The 17,834-nt window shown below is 39.4% G+C and overlaps 1 protein-coding gene and 1 long non-coding RNA gene across 2 annotated transcripts in view; one reads left to right on the top strand and one right to left on the bottom strand.

Moving 5' to 3' along the window:
- The window catches only part of CRB1 (crumbs cell polarity complex component 1), a 214,567-nt gene that overhangs the window by 106,524 nt on the left and 90,209 nt on the right, over positions 1-17,834 (bottom strand). The gene's annotated exons all lie outside the window — the stretch shown is intronic.
- Positions 10,317-16,766, top strand: LOC149122481 (uncharacterized). The gene is made up of 3 exons (XR_016219494.1): positions 10,317-10,554; positions 11,960-12,093; positions 14,755-16,766. It is a non-coding gene; the product is annotated as an uncharacterized LOC149122481 (long non-coding RNA).

Raw genomic sequence — 17,834 nt, 5'->3', positions numbered from 1 at the left:
TTCTTTTTTTAGGCTTTTAAATTTTTTATTTTTAATTAATATAAAAAAGAGAACAGACTGTATGCATTCCATAGGTACAGTTCCAAGAAGACAACCACACTTCCCTCACTCCCCTAATTCCCCCCAATCCTCTTGCCCTCCCCTCTTTTTTAAAGTACTTACTCAATGAGCTTGACAAATCATTTTTAAGGATTCTCTAAAGTCATCTTCACTGATAATTAGAAAGTGGAGTTTAATTACACACGTTTATAATTTCCTCTAGGACATTAGTCTTCAGAGTTCATTTTACATACATATTAGTAGGAAAGAACCCAAGAAGTCATACATTCCAATGTAACACTCAATGCAGGATCTCAGCCTTCCTATTTATAAATAATTCTAGAATTGTTTCTCATAAGGATGCTTGTTCATTTACAAGCTGTTCTAATTATTTGAAGATTATTCCTCTATTGAACTAAATTTCTCCTCCGTTACCACCTACACTGGTACTATTTGCCTCCTTCAAAAGAAAGTAGCATTTATTTATTTATTTATTTTCACTTGAAAGGCAGAGAGGTGGGGACAGAGAGAAATCTTCTATCCACTGGTTCATTCCCTAAATGCCTGCAGTAGACAGAGCCTGACCAGACCAAAGCCAAGATCCAGCAAATCAAAAGAGGTTTCCCACATGGGTGGCAGGGACCCAAGTACTTAAGCCATCATCTGATGCTTCCCAATGTTCATACTAGCAAGAAGCCAGAATTGGAAGTGGAGCTGGGGCTTGAACTCAGGCACTTCGACATGGAATGTGGGCTTCCCAACCAGTGTCTTCACCACTGTATCAAATGCCTACTCTAGTAGCATATGTTGAACTGTTACCCACATGCAATTCTGGCATCACAGGAAATGGCTTAACCTACCATGCCACAATGCCAGCCCCTTGGTAAGCTGCTACTTTGAGAAGAGCAATTTTTAAGACAGTTTATTGAAGGTAATAAACATATATGAAAGGGTGTATCTAATGCTTAGAAAATGCTTTATTCAGACTCTCATATTCAGATCAGAATACCATGAGAAGGATTGAAAATGAGCCTTACGTGAACACTGAGGCATGCCTGAGACATCAAAAGTGAGTTTTCTTCCCTTTTCATCAGGAAGAGTTGGATAGTTTTAGATGTGATAATCCTTCATACAGTGTATTTATTATGATCCATTATAACTGAAAGCAAGGGTGAGTGAGTGAGTGAGTCAGAAAAAAAAATGGAGAAAGATAGGAGTAAATCAGATTAATGTGTATCTGTAAGACAGCCATAACTACATGGAAGAGTTCAATAATAGATACATCTTGTTCTAAGCAGTGAATCTGATTTAAATAAAAATTCACTTTGTAGCCAGGAGAAAACTTTGCTTTGAATGAATATTTAGAAACTTCAACACCTGACTAAAGTCATTGTGTGACACTTGGAAAGTACTGGGGTTTCAAGAGTATTGAAAAGGTCCTACTCATACATAGTTTTATCTTATCTAGCACCTGACTCTCCCCTCTTCCCTATGCTACAGGAGATAAACTAGGATGTCAAAATGGAAAAAACAATGTTATTTGTTAACAAAACCTAGTGGTTCTGCCTGGAGAAGCTAATTAAAGGAGGGCAGCTCTACTGAAATATCTAATTGGTAGAACTACTTTGTCACAATCTAATGAACTGAAAACTCACACTTGACTCAAAGATAGTGCCAGGGGTAACAGCAGCCATTTAGTTAGGCCAAATTTGCCTTCAGCTGTGTAATCAGTATCATACTTTAATGCACAAATGATTCTAATCATTTGCAAAATAATAACTTCTGCAGATTTGACATGATCCATAAAAAAGAAATCATGAAATAATAACAGTGGGGTAAATGAAATCCTAAGGGATTTCATTTTTAATAAAAGGTCTTCTCACAAAAATAAAAAGATATAATAGATTTGAGATTTTCTTTGTAAATCTTCAAATTCTTGAAATGGAAGAAAGTAGAACTGAGAAACTAAAGATGAGGTGTTAGATGCTCCTGAAAATTGAAGATCAATCAGAAAAAAGGAGAACACATTTTTCAAATTATGATGTGTCACTGGGCACAGAAAACTTAATTTGTCAAAATTGGCATAGACTAAAATTAGAGTAAGAATTCTGAGCCTCAACTAATTATACCTTGTCCCAGAGAATGACAGAATCTTTCTAAAGCTCCTTAAAGATTTTAGCTGCTAAGGGTAAAACTTTACCTGTGGTTTGGTGATCAATACTTGGCACTGAGTCCTGAGATTCGACCGAAGCTCCTCTGCCTGAGCGATTTCAACATTTTTATATTCAACAAATATTTGTTAGGCTGCTTATTATGGACATGACACTGTGTTAGTCCCTGAAGCTACAGTAGTCAACAAGATACTCAAAACTTCTTTAATAGTAAACAATTCTATCAGGATGAGATAGAATTAAAACTAAGCAGAAATTGTGTATTTGTGTGTTTGCACAAACACACATACATGCACACACACACACACACATGCATAAGACCAGACAGTAAACAGTAACATGAAGAAATTAGTTATAGTAAGGAAATAGCACATGGTGTAAGTATCAGAAAGAGGTGTCATTTTATTTAGCAAGGTCTGGAAAACCTTCTAGAAAAATAGTATTTGAACAAAGATCTAGAATAGGTAAAGGAACTATTGTGCAAAGATTTGGAGTCCTCCAGACAAAGAAGAAGTTTGGCCAAGATGTTGGTCATATAATTTCAATAACTAAGTCTAGCTAGAGTAAAGAGAATGAGGAGTCAGGAAGTGAATCTGGAGGGGAAAACCAAGAGCAGACCATAGTAGGGCTTGTAGAGTTGTTAAGAAATATGGCTTTTGTTCAGAATATGATGTGGTCACATGGATTGTTTGCATGGAAGACTCATATGATCACTGAAATTTACTCCAATCAATGTGCAAGAAACTGACTTAGGGAGCTAGGAGTGAATGCACACCAAAAAGTCAGGCTATTGTAACCAAAGAGAAACATGGCAGTGTCTTGCCCTAGAGTAGAAATGGGAAAGATTGAGAAGCATGGCCATGCTTGGAATTCTTGAAGGATAAGTCACCAATTAGTAGATGAATATGATTTATAATATTGAAGAAAAATCAAACATTATTTTCAATTTGTGATGCGACCAACTTGGTGACTATGTTCTTACCATTTACTGAGATGGGGAAGAATAAGAAGTCTTTCTGTTATTGTTTCATAGGTTTTTGCTTTTGCTTGTTTTGCTGCAGCTTGAATTTTGTTTGGGAATTCATGAGGTTAGAAAATAGAAAGTTTTGTTTGAGGAGCATAATGTCTGAAAAATCATTTTAGTCATCTAAATGGAAAGGTTCAGGAAGGAAACCCAAGGCTGGAGATAAGAATTTAGATGTTTTAAATAACTTTTAGAAATTTAAAGTCAAGAGGTAACATATGATTTCCCAGGAAATGAATGAAGACTTAAAATAATGTGTGAAGACTGAATTCTAGGGGACTTCATTATTAGAAATTGGAAAATACAGGATATGCTGCCATTAGAATGAAACTGACTAGGACGAAAAGGAGAGAGTTGTTAAGAAATTATAAAGAAATCCTGTATAGATGGTGGGAGATAGTAATGATAAGAACAACACTGAGAGGACTAATAAGATAAGGACTGAAAAATAAGCTTCAAAGTTGCAAAATGAAAATTATTGATAAGGAAGTTTTCACCATAGAAGTAAGAACATCCTAATTGGAGATGGTTGATTGAATGTGAGAAAGCAAAGACAGTAATACATATAGACATCTCTTTGGAGAAGCTGAAATAAGGAAGTGGGTAATAACTAGAAGAGCGTAAGCACTCCAGGGAGCATCTTTTTCTTAGAGGGGAGATAGGAAAACTAATCAGAATGATTTAGGGTAGCATGGGAAAGCAATGGTTCAATATCTAGAAGAAATAATTGCTAAAGACAAGTTCCCTGAGTCAAGGAGAAGGAACAGAATCTGTTACATAAATGGAAAACTTTCGGTGGGAGTGTTGCATTAGGAAAGTAGGTAAATTATGTGCAGGTGTTGGGATGTGGCAAGTGAGTGAGTGACAGGTAAACAGGTAGATATTGGGAGAGTCAATGTGCCACTGGCATTGAGTATCATTGCAAATTCTTGTTGAGTAAACAGGCAAGAATGCAAGCCCCTAACTAACCAAAATTTACCTAGGCCATTTCTCTGGGTTGGTTTTTGCAGCATGAAATATTTGAGGATGAGGTTGCAACTTACCTTGGGACAAAAAGTAGGTTAGCTTACTGCTTGCTGTGAAAACATTAGATCCTTTAAGCTATTTTACCACATCTCTGTTGCAAATCCACTACATTCATATCAAACATCAGCCTATTTCCTTTTCAAAAATTTTATTTAAGGTATATAAATTTCATGTATTTCATATATGCAGATTTAGAAACATAGTGATACTTCCTACCCTACCCTCCCTACCTGCAATGCTCCCACCCATTCTCTTCCTTCCTTATTCCTTTTCTTAATTTTTTTTAATTTTTTTAATTTTTTGACAGGCAGAGTGGACAGTGAGAAAGAGAGAGACAGAGAGAAAGGTCTTCCTTTTGCCGTTCGTTCACCCTCCAATGGCCGCTGCGGCTGACGCGCTGTGGCAGGCGCACCGCGCTGATCCGATGGCAGGAGCCAGGTACTTATCCTGGTCTCCCATGGGGTGCAGGGCCCAAGTACTTGGGCCATCCTCCACTGCACTCCCTGGCCACAGCAGAGAGCTGGCCTGGAAGAGGGGCAACCGGGACAGAATCCGGCACCCCGACCGGGACTAGAACTCGGTGTGCTGGCGCCGCAAGGCGGAGAGCCGCGGCGCCGGCCTCTTTTCTTAATTTTTACAATGATATGCTTTCAGTTTACTTTGTACTTATTAACCTTACACTAAGTAAAGTGTTCAACAATAGTAATAAGGGAAAAATATTGTTCCTCAACTGTAGACACAAGGGCTATTAAAAAAATCATCAAATCCCAAAATGTCAATTTGACTTGTATACATTACATTTTGGTACTCTGTTAGTTACCACAGATAAGGGAAAACATATGGTATTTGCCTTTTGGAGGCTGACTATTTAACTAAGTATAATGTTTTACAGTTACATCCATTTTGTTGCAAAAGACAGGATTTAATTATGTTTATAGCTGAGTAGTATTCCATAATGTATATATACCATAATTTCTTTATCCAGTCATCAGTTGATGGACATCTGGATTGATTTCCATATCTTAACTATTGTGAATTGGCCTATTTCAAACACCTTGTAAGACTTCATGAAAGGGAACCTACATGAAGAGAATGGTCCTGCAGCTTGCTGTGCTATGGGTAATAGAGTCCTTTGTCTCTGACAATATTCATGAAATAGTAACAAAGTAACTCGTTAGTTTAGAAATAGTGTAAAACTAAAACAGACCCGATGGTTAAGCAACAAAAATGAGAGGCTGACAGACATGGCTTTCTTGTAGAAAAATGTCAAGGTTCCTTCAGTATGGATGCAGAGGTAGGAGAAAAATCTATAGACTTTCATTCAAATGAGGATGATAGGATGAAGCAAAGGAACCCCATTGCCCTACCTGTGAATCAGCCTGGAATTGAATAACAGGGTATAGGACTGAAACAAGCAGCCCAAAATGGAGTCTTGATTGTGGCTAGTTTTCCTTTGAGAGGGATGAGGAAAGGAAATAACATAGCAATATGGCAGCAAGCCTCATGGCTCCTGCCAAAAGGCAATGTGCTGGAGGCTACCTAGTCAAGTAGTATTCAAAGCTCAGACAAATGATGTCCACAACGAAGACCTTTCTATTCCATCTGGAATTTTAGGCAGACCAAAATCATTATGAGATTAAATTAACTATGTCCACAAAAGGTTTATTTACTGTTGGCCGTCTCCTCAGTAACAATCAAGATGAAAGGGGAAAGGGTTATAAAAATCTGTTTTCAAATTTTATAGCTTTTGCCTTGACCATTCAAGGCAAAAAAGTGTATTTTTTTCCCCTAATGAAAATTCCAATGCTACCTTGTTTGCAAACTCGGCATGGCAGCTTCATCTGAATGGGATATTAAGTTTCAAACTTATTTCTAATTCAGCTACTTGGATTCATTATTAACATGGTCCTAGATCATAAGTGTAATGGCCAATTGATTGGATATGGTATTCACACAGTGTTCTCTTTGTGACCCAAGTGGACTAAGCTGCAAAATATAATAGATCTTGGTAAATACTTTTTCAATGAAATTTTCCTGTTCACAGCTGACCTCTCTGCTTGCAAGGAACTGGTACAAGCAGATGATTAGAGGAAAGGCAAACTTTAGTTTCTAGGATGGGACGCACCAGTTCCAGTGCCATGGAAGCAGAAAAATTGCACTACTTGAGGAAAGAATATTTTAGACCTGAGGATTTCAGTGGAGGGAGCCAATGCATGTCATCTTGTCATTTAGATTCGGCACTGCAGGTTGACAAAGCAATCATAGGTCCTAGCTGAATCTAAGAGCAGCTATATCTGACAATTAAAACTCACTGCAGGATTTGTTATGCCTGTCCACCTGGTAAAACAGAAAACTAAGTGTGGACTTGGCTCATCCTAAACTACCTGCTATGCCCGACACCACCAATGGCAGTTGCTGAAACTAGCCTCTTCTGAATCATCTACATATCCAGAGACTTGACACGCTTGCTTCGATCTTAATGAAGTAAATTTATATGATTATCCTGATGTCTCTGCAGCTTTGGGTGTTGCCACAGAGGGCAATCAAAGCTACAACTATTCAGTGACGCTGCTCAGTATATCAAATTGATCACACCAACATTGTAGTGGTCTAAATCAAGTTTAACAACAAATTCCAAACTGCACTGAAGTAGACCACTTTGTGTGATATGTTTGTATATGGAGGAGCATCTCTTTTAGGGGATAGGACTGCTCACCTATTGACCCTATAATCATCAGTAATGACATTGAATATCAGTAGGCCAGTCTAAACCAATGTAAACACTGGCATGGGTCAGATGAATAATAGACTGGCTTTAGACTACATTGTCACTGCTGAAATAAGTGTGGGGAACAACTTAGACTAGACTAAGTTACTGGAATTAAGACTTATTCTATGCATCTGCTCTCCCACAATATGGCGCTGAGAAGGGAGTAAACACTTCTACGCAGCTGCCTCTCGCCAACTTGAGTGATGACGTGCAGGAGCTGATCCTGCTCCTGATTGGAGGAGAGCAGCGTACTCGGCGTGTGGGTAGCAGAGTTGGGGTTGGTGGAAGAGGACTATATAGGAGGAGAGAGACAACATGCACCAGGAGCATCTATCTGAAGGAACATCTGAGCAGCCCCCGAGAGAGCCGGCAGGTGGTGTGCCGCTCCCCCACGGAAGTGGGGAAAGTGGCAGGGGGCACCGCCCTTCCACAGAGGTGGAAGGATCGGCAGCCAACCCGGGAAGGACCAAGCAGACAAAAGAACAGCGCAGGGTCCTGTGTCATTCCTCCACAAAGAGGGGGAGGGACATAATGGTGCCATGACTCAGATATGAAGCCTAGGAGGGATAGTGGTGCCGTGACTCGGATAGGAAGCCTAGGTGACATAATGGTGCCGTGACTCGGATAGGAAACCTAGGAGGGAAGAAGCGGGAAGAAGTGGGAAAATACCGGAGAGAGAGACTAGCAAAGAGTGTAGGGAAAAGCCGGACGGAAAAAGTGCAGGAAGAAGTTAGGATTGAAAGCGAAAGTGAAAGCTGGAAGAAACATAGACTCAGATACGGACTATGGCGGGGAAGTTAGGAGAAATCTATGGTTAAAAGTGAAAGTGAAAGCTAGAAGAAACTTAGACTCGGATACGGACTGTGGGGAGAAGCCAGGGAAATGAGAGAGAAATATTGTTGGAAGAAAAGTTAGGAAACATACCAGGTAGAGAAAAATATGTTAGGGAAAATGAAGCCGCGGGGGCAGGCCGAAGCGGAGACATAAGCTAGGTTGGGATTCATCAAGTTAGCCCAGGGAACAAAAGGTGAAAAACTAAAACCAGAGGCGGAGACGTAAGTTAGGTTAGAATCCATCAGATTAGCCCGGGGAAGCCAAACCGAAAGGCGGAGACGTAAGCTAGGTTGGATTTCGTCAGGTTAGCCCGGGGAACTTAGACTGAAAACTAAACCAACCGATGGCGGAAACGTGAGCTAGGCTGTGATTCGCGGAAGCCGCCGCGTGCAGAGAAAGTGCGTGGGGCACAAGCGGAGAGAGCGCACGGGGCGCGAGTAGATAGGAAGTGCGGGGCCGTGGTGCGGGCGCAAAGGGGCGCAGAGACCGCAGAGCGCGCGCGAAGCCGGGAAGCCGCGCAGATAAGATAAGCGCGGGCTGAAGCTGCGCAGAGCCAGGAAGCTGCCGCGGGCGAGGCGCCAAGAAGCTGCTTCGGGGCGGGCGCCGGGAAGCCACAGGGATAAGAGAAACAGAAGTTTAGAAGTAAAATGAGAGAAATAGGAATGCTGGCAGATAGAAGTAAAATAGGAGAAATAGGAATGCCCAGAGGTAGAGAAATAGAGAGAAATAAGGCCTCCCCACAACATGGCAATGAGAGGGCTTGGGTTCGGTCTGCCTGATTAGTAAGGCGATGAGCACCTGCGGGCGGCTAGCAGCTTAGCCGCTGCAGGTCACTGAAGACAGGCACGTTATCAACACCAATAAGTCTCCCCACAAGACGGCAATGGGAGGGCTTGGATTCGGTCTGCCTGATTAAGGCGATAAGCACTTGCAGGCAGCTCGAGTAGAGCATGCATGCAGGGCACCGAACACAGGCACGCATCAGCGCCTAAAAACCTCCTCACAACATGGCGAAGAGAGGACTCGGATTCAGTTTGCCTGATTGGTAGGGCTTGTAAGCACCTGTGGGCAACTCTAGCAAGTAGAGCAGAGTGTGTGCCACGTATCAACGCCAAAAAATAAAAAGAAAGGGGGAACTGTTGGGAGCAACTCGGACTAGACTAAGTTACTGGAATTAAGACTTATTCTATGCATCTGCTCTCCCACAATATGGCGCTGAGAAGGGAGTAAACAACTTCTACGCAGCTGCCTCTCACCAACTTGAGTGATGACCTGCAGGAGCTGATCCTGCTCCTGATTGGAGGAGAGCAGCGTACTTGGCGTGTGGGTAGCAGAGTTGGGGTTGGTGGAAGAGGACTATAAAGGAGGAGAGAGACAACATGCACCAGGAGCATCTATCTGAAGGAACATCTGAGCAGCCCCCGAGAGAGCCGGCAGGTGGTGTGCTGCTCCCCCACGGAAGTGGGGAAAGTGGCAGGGGGCACCGCCCTTCCACAGAGGTGGAAGGATCGGCAGCCAACCCAGGAAGGACCAGCAGCAAACCCAGGAAGGGCCGAGCAGACAAAAGAACAGCGCAGGGTCCTGTGTCGTTCCTCCACGAAGAGGGGGAGCAACAATAAGGCCTTCTAGTGTCCCTAGGACACTTCTGCAGTTTGCTGAGTCCAGGACCATAGTCAGTAGAATGGAAGTCTGTACTACAAATTGACTTCATCCTGTTGCTGAGAGTTGTCTAGGTAGTATCCTTAACTAAATGCAAATTGTATTAGGCAAATTGGATAGATTTAATCCCGGTCTCCACCAGTCAGAAGCAGGGTGACACATTTGTATGAATATTCAACGTCAGCCGAAGACAGGTGGAAAAGACAGAGCTGGAAGAGATAATCCATCATAGGCCCTGCACATTCTTGTACTTCCTTGCTGGGAATGCCAAGAATGCACAGCCCCCACTGCTCCTTACCTTGACCATTTCTTGGGGCTTGTTTTGCAGTGAGTAACTTTCAAGGATAAAGTAGTGTCTCCCTGGGAAAAAGACCAGCTTTCTTGCTCTTGCTATAAAAACAGGAATCCCCCAACTCAGTGATCCTTAGTTGTGACACAAACCTGACTGTGCAGTACCATCTGGATCCATACAGTATCAATGTTATGGAAACTGAGTCAAGATTAATTGATATAAATCCAATGCTCATGAAAAAGAAAGCTGCACTTTCTTTTCTAACCCCAGAGTTTTATGTTTGCTGCTTGAATTCATAGAGGAGTAACAAGTTATCATAAGAGCTTGCAAAATCAAATACCAGAAATTTGGGTGGAGGCAAGATAAGATAATTCTTTTCCCTGAGAAAAATTAGAAACTTGATATCAACAGAGGGATGTTGGAAGTTGGAAGAAAAACAAAATTTTAAAAATGTCATCTTAGGAAGTACAGCTATAAAAGGATTGTTGTCTAGTGCTAAATGCCCCCTGGTGATTTGGGATCATACATTTAAAGTGACACTCAGCTCAGTGTGTGGCTTGTGAATTTTTCAATAGCTACATTCAAATTGTTTAAAAGTGAGAAGGTAGACAGTTAGGTTTAATCATAATTGTGCTTTTGCTAGGTGAGTATAATGGAGGGAGACACAATCAGGGGAACTGAGGGTATATGCAAGGGGCAGTTACAATGCTGGACCATGGAATCTCAGCCCAAGCAGAAGGTAAGTGAGACAATGACTAAAGAAAAATGTTTAAGACTACAAACTTAGGTGTAATGAAAAAAAGTGTTGGAGCATAAGTGAACTGGGAAAATAGAGGCAGTGGCTGAGAACAGGATTAAGTGAGGTTTCTACTGAGATTATGATGGTAATAAGGTCTGGTTGGGATTAAAGGAGTGGACAGAAGCGGTGGGATGGTGGACAAAGTCCTTTTAAACAAGGTCATGAAAAGAAGGAAGATAACGGTGTTTATGCAGATCTTCTACATGGGTTGGAAATCCCAAGAATGATGGTAAGAGTAAGACATTAAAATATCCAATGACTGAGGAAAAGGTACCAGAAGTTAGGAAGAATAATAGAAAAAGGAGAAGTAATAATCTGCATTGTCCAGGGACTTTTGCTTCAAAATGAATTGGGACTTTGAATGAAGAGGGAAGATTAACTGCCAAGATGCAGCAATGAAGTGAAAAGACATTTCATATAAGTCAGATGCAGAATTTGTAAGAATATATGACACTGTTTGAGAGAGTTGCAAAAGAAATAGTGTCCTAAAGATATAGCTAGGTTTAACCTTAAGCAAGTAGGTGAAGTAAATAGTCATAGAATGTGAGGATATTGGTAACTAGGGTATAAGTCTTGAGATCATCAATATAGATAGTGGGAAGTTCAGAAAGGAATGGCAAATTGCATGAACTAAGGGAATGGCGAAAGAATCTGGGAGGAAGAGACCAAGGCTTGATGGTTTACCTGGGATTCTGGGACTTCTGTGAGTTACTGAGGTAAGCAGACTCGTAAATCATGGTGAAATTGTTCCTGATGGACTTTAGGGGAAGTTTAAGCAAACCTGATTACACCTCTTCTGGAACTGTTGCTTAAACAATAACTAGAGACAGATGAGAAGAGTTACTCTAGAAGGAGGGGTGAGTTTTTCCAACAGTAGGCCACAGAATTTCTTTTGGGAAAGAGGTATTCAATGCTTCTATAAGAGAGTGTTGATTAGTCTTAGGTTTTGGGTGCTTTCCTTTGGATGGTACCTGAGTTGCTGAGAACTGAAGTTTCAGATGATTGTGTTTGTCGTATAAGATTTCTGAAATATCTTCTGTGTTAATGTCAGAGGACAGACTGTGATCAAACAATACCAGCAATAACCTAATCTTTGGGTCAGGAAGAAGTCACGAGTGCTGTCCTTCATAAACATTTGTATGCTTACAGACAACTTTGGGTGGTCTTAGGCATCCTTATGAACAGCAGATGCACAATTGACTGTGATGAGCATGCTCAGGAGAGGCAGAAACATGGTTGGCCATATTGTGTGAGAACTTGCCGTATAGGCTATGGTGGACACTATTCCCGTGATCTTCAACATCTTTTCTGAACATTTTCTTCACCATCTTACTTTAACACACAGCTGGATATTATCAGAAAATACCACTTTCATTAAGGCTCTTCTGCATATGGGTGGCCCACCCCTCTTGCAGGAAAAGAATCCTGGTATGAAGACCTACCATTCACACCTTCCAAGTCACAAGGACAGCATCCAAGGTACGACAGTGAGATGATTTTATAACTCTTATTATTTTGTTTTAGACAACTTTTTGTTGTTGTTGTTCCAAGACTTTTTGACAAGTAGACTTGAATTCGAGACTTGGCATCTGTCTGCTGGTTGTTCACTCAAGAACTTTTCCCTAGCTTTTCTCACTTCAAGTCAACAAAGGAATGCTCACCTGACAAAGCAGCCAAGGCCCTTCATACCATGGCTATCTCTGCCGTGAAGGTCTCATAGCACATTCATCTCTGTTCTGGTCTGTATTTTGTCTTCCTAATCACTGCCTTTCAATTTCCCTACTAGCTATAATACCTTTGTAGAAGTTGGTAGTAAGCAATGAATAAACATGATTTTCAAAATTAATCTACATATAAGAAGGTTATCACCTATCCTAATTATTGTAACTTACATAGCACAATAAAAATTATCAAAAGTAATACATACTATGAATAGTTTCATTTATAAAAGTTAATATGCATGGTAAAGGCAAAGGTGAATGAATTAGATGAATCTATCAAGATACTAGTAAATATTTTATTAAATAAATACATATGGAAGCGAAGTTTGATCTTTCTGAGGTATAATTTTAGATGTGTTTCAAATTATATGTTTACATTATTTGGGATCTATATTCTCAAATTTGAAATTGTAAATAAGAAATAAATGTATCTCCTAAAGTGTTAAGTCAGCAAGTGAACAAATTCTATTGAACATTTCTCTTCAGACAAGGGATATTGACAGTTCCATAGGTCTCATTGCTTCACGACTACATGAAATTTTGGATGATGCACGTTTGGCTTCATATGGCTATTTCAGTTGGCTTTAGGTAAAGTGACAGGATTTAGTTTTCAAGGAAAACTCACACTTCATTTTTAGCAACATTGTGCTGGAGGCGGATGAACCTGAGAACGAGAGCCTTGTGTGCATCGCTTTGCCAGGTGGCTCACGCCGGGGTGTTTATTGTTAAGAACCCCGCTATTTCTGCCTGAGGTTTGAAGCCAGGACTTTGCAGGATCCCCTGCTGCACTCAGTTCTTTGCACACACAGAGCAGATGGGTGAAACAGAACAAACTCTCAGCCTCAGAGGCACCAGCGTAGCATTCCAGATCCCAGTGATGGTGTTCCTCTTAGAATAAATGCTAATTGGAGTTGGTGAGTGAAAGTCAGAACTGAAAATTGGACTTGGCTTACAAAACAATTTGGAAACTTGTTCAAGGAGTTATCATAACCACAGTTTGATAAACAGAGAGAAAAAGTGAACATTAAAAACATTACTCAGTTCTTTCCAATTTTGCTTCGTTGCTTAGAACAGGATGGTTCAAGGGCAAGTATACAGGTCATGGGATCCTTTTATAATTTTCAGAAGTAATATGATCATTTGTTTTAAAAATGCTAACTTTTCCAAACATTTTGTTTCCAATAATTTCCACTGAACTCTATCTGGCATAAATAGCATCAGTAGATCTTTACTGATGGGTCTCATTGTGCTTTTTTATGGCTCCACAATTATCACATTGTCTTGTTATTTGTGCTTCTTTTCCCTCACGCTCTTCCAGTTTCCTTTGGGAAGAAGCTATGTATTTTCATTGTTACATCCCCAGAACTGAGCACAGTGCCCCAAACTAAAAAGCTAAAACATAATAGAGAGAAGCAGCCAACATTCTTGTTAGCAGCAGTCAAGGGTGGTCATACAAAATAAAGATAATTTACTGATTTTGGAATGAACTCAACAGTGTTATTCAACTAAAGTCTTCTCCAATTATAGATAAGCTTTTTTTTTGCAAGTATGGTTTTAAGTAAATGTATTGATCTCCACTTTCATTTTAAGTTGAGCGTTGCAGATATGGTCACAAACAGGACAGGATGTGAAGATATTTTGCCATAGAAAATGTTTAATGATTTTAGGGAATTAGAAAATAGTAACCATTATTCTAATTACTAATATAACTAAACGTGTTTGTAGACTTCTCTTCATTATAGAATTGGTTGAGATTTTGCCTTCTCTGAGCTGTGCTACCTTGTTTTCCCTGCTGAGGATCCCAGAGGAAAATCTGAATAAAAACTAATCCTTTTTCAGGGGGCCTCGGTTCTTCCCATTAGGGTTCTCTGCCTCTGTGTGCCCTTGGTTTTACCATTTCTCACTTTCTATGGTCTCAAGCTCTTTCTATTGTCCTGAGTATTATCTTCTGAGACTCTGAATTAATTTTTTGCTCTGTTAGGTGACACTTTTGTTATTTATTAAAAAGTTAAATAATTTAATTACATGTGTAAATAGTCTTAATAGAGAAGATGATTACACACATAGTTAAGACTAATAAACACATTCTTCAGTATAATTTTAAAAACAGGCAGTGGATTGTATGCATATTTAACAACTTGAATGGTTTCTTTGAATATAGCTTTGTCATTAAAACACTATACAAAACCACATTTTTCATGAGAATATACACAGTCTGTGAAAAATAAGTTGCGCTTTTTCCATCTGAAAAAATATAAAATGGATATATAACAACTAGAGATAAAATAAAGATAAATGTCCAACCATACACGATGAAGAGGGAGGCAAAGGAAGTAGTAAATTCTTTACTAATCATTAATAATACATACATTCATCTTATGGATTATATTAAATGATGTTTGTGTTTTCATGGCTATAGGGTAAATGAAGAGAAAGTTAGCACCTGCTTTTCTACCTAAAGCCATTCATGAAAGTAACTATCTTATGCTACAACATTTAAGTGTTTTTTAAAGCTGTCACAATGGAACTTCCAGTGTGGGCAAGATGGTGTTCTCGTCTCTCTTCTTGTTCTTCCCCACCAAGTCCCACCACTAACTACCCCCAGACAAAAATCCAAGAGAACTCCAAGAGTTAGGAGGCAAAGATGAGCTGGCGAGAATTCTGCAGACTAGAAGAGCAATAACGCATCAGGGTACCTGACAACCTCCAGCACAACTTAAGAAGGTGCCCTGGCCTTGATGTTTGCTCACTCCTAGTGAGCAACAGAAGAAAGAGAAGGTTCATTCCTTCTCCAAGTCAGGCCTACAACACATGGGGAGTGCTGAAAGAACTGGCAAGGGGCGTTAACCAGAGTCCTATTAATCAAAAGCAACCAGAGGAAGAGGAGCGCTTACCCCCTCTGCTGCGGAGGCTCTCTTCCCCAACCTAGGACATGCTGGGACATCTTTCCTTCCCTGGAGGCAGGGAGAAGCCCATCACAGCAAATGCACCAACACGACACTGCAAAGTCTCTGAAGATTAACTGTTCCATGGATTCACAGTAAGTAAGTAAGCCAGGACCGGTTACCCAAACCTAAAAATGGTGATTGACTGCTAAATTAAAAATTAAAGCCAGACTCAGAATCTCCTAAATAATATCCAAAATGATGAGCATACTAATTGTGAGTCATTTATTGTAACAAGAATCTGAAGTTTGAATGAGAAAATATTAACTAATGTCAATATTGAGATGAATCAAATGTTGGAATTATATAAAGCAAACATTATAAAGATGATTTAATAAAAAAATACAAATTTCCTTGAGATGAAAGAAAAATAGAAAATACTATCAAGGAAATAGGTGCTATCCAAAGAACAAAATGGAAGTTATGGAATTAATAAAAAACAATTTAAGAAATAGGCTTATAGGAGAGATGTGCATTATAGGAGAGAGGATATGAAAAAGGATGGAATTAGTGACTTTGATGTTCAGTTGAAGTTGCCCAATCTATGAAATAGAGAGAAAATAGACCTTTAATCAGAACATCATGAATCTGTGGAAAAATAACAAAAGAACCCAAATCCATATGATCAGAGTCCAGAAGTGAGTGGAGCAGAAAAAATATTCAAAGAAATATTGCTGAGAATTTCCCCAATTTGGCAAAACATCCAAATCTACAGATTTGAAAAACTGAATAAATCCCAAATAGAATAAAACCAAATAAGCAAACACCAAGGTACATCATAAATAAACCTCCAAAAACTAAACACAAAGAAGGAAGTACTGAAAGAAGCCAGAGAGAAATGACATATTCATCATTTCCTATAGGGAATGCCAATTTCCATGACAGCGAATTTCTCATTTGAAGCAGTGGAGTGCAGAAGGAAGTGGCATGGAATTTTTCAAATGCTGAAAGAAAAGAACTGTCAACCACAAATTCTATATTTAACAAACTATCCTTCAGGAATAAATGGCAATAGAGATTTTCTCAGACAAAGAAAAACTAATAGAAATTGCCACTAGCATGCCTACTCATAAAGCATGGCTAAGGAAAATCTTTAAAAAGAAGAAAAGAACAAAAGAATCTTAAAGCACATAAAGATAGAAAAAAATTGAATGGAAAAAGCAGAAATACAGCTAAAAGACAATAAACTATCTTTCTCTTCAATAGTTCTCTGAATCATATCTAGCTATTAAAATAAAAATTATAATACTACATCTGATCTTCAAGACAACGATATCTTTAAATGGGGAGTCTCAGAGGACCTCAATTGAAGTAAAATTTCTATAATTCACTCAAAATGGTACAATGTTGATACCCACAGGCTGTGATAAATCATACCTAAACTAAATAGTATGCAAATTACAAAAGGCAGTATCTCCAAAAACACTAAATAAAGCAAGATGAAATCCTAAAAAATAGTCAAGTAACTCACAAGAAGTCAAGAAAAGAGAAATGTAAAAATGATGAGGGGAGAGGGAGTAGGAAAGGGGAGGGTTGCGGGTGGGAGGGACGTTATGGGGGGGAAGCCATTGTAATCCATATTCTGTACTTTGGAAATTTATACTCATTAAATAAAAGTTTTTAAAAAAGAAATGAAATGAAACAAATAATAATATGACAGATAAGCTTTAATGTATTAAAAATTAAATAGAGGTAAATACTCTAAATATACCAATTAAAAGGCAGACTGAGTAAGTAGAAGGCATGGCTCAACAACATCTTTTTACTGTGCTGTTTACAGGAAACACACTTCAATTCTAGTTATGAGGGATCTTCAATAAGTTCACAAAAAATGCACATTATATAAAAGTGGGTTTCAAAATTCTTTGAAAATAAACTTATCTTTTAATCCTGTTTCCCATGGGGATTTTGCAGCTTGCATTGAATCTGTTTGGATAACTGTCCACAAAGCCTACCTTCTCTTTATTTAAGTACACAGTAAATCTAGATTTTCCAGCCTTTGCTGAATTAAGTATAGTTGTGTGGCTCAATTTCGACCCACAGAAAGCAGATCAAAGAGATCTTGTAAGGTTTGACCCAATAACCCTCAGGTGCAACGTTCCATTTTCCTTCCTTCCTAGTGCCTTGCTGCAGATAAGCAAGGTAAATTCTGAAACCTCCCTTTGAAGAGAGGGGGAAAAGGGAAAAAGAAGAGCCCAGCACCCCGGATCACCATTTGAAGGACAGTGGATGGCGGGAACCCATTTTTGGGATTCACATGAGTGAAAAACACACTGCAGAGATCTGGGAGCAGCCAGGGCGTCTATACTTCTAAAGTGTTTCTTGATAGCAATTCATAAATCAAGGCAACACACTTTCTAGAACATTCTACAGCCTCTCCTGTTTGGGTTTGCAAGTCCATTGGTCACTGTGTTCTTTTATTTAATGAAGCAATATTAACAACAGCCTCGACTTTGATAGAATTCCCCTCTTTATAACCTTAAACTCAATATTTAAAAAAACAATTTATAACTCCCCAACCTTGTTACAAGGAGAATTTAAAGCAGCTGACAAA

Source organism: Oryctolagus cuniculus, chromosome 13 (assembly GCF_051225735.1).
Source record: "Oryctolagus cuniculus isolate XC-2025 breed Fujian yellow rabbit chromosome 13, ASM5122573v1, whole genome shotgun sequence".
NCBI lineage: Eukaryota > Metazoa > Chordata > Mammalia > Lagomorpha > Leporidae > Oryctolagus > Oryctolagus cuniculus.
The sequence above is the reverse complement of the archived record's forward strand: the minus strand, read 5'-3'. Positions and strand labels throughout refer to the sequence as shown.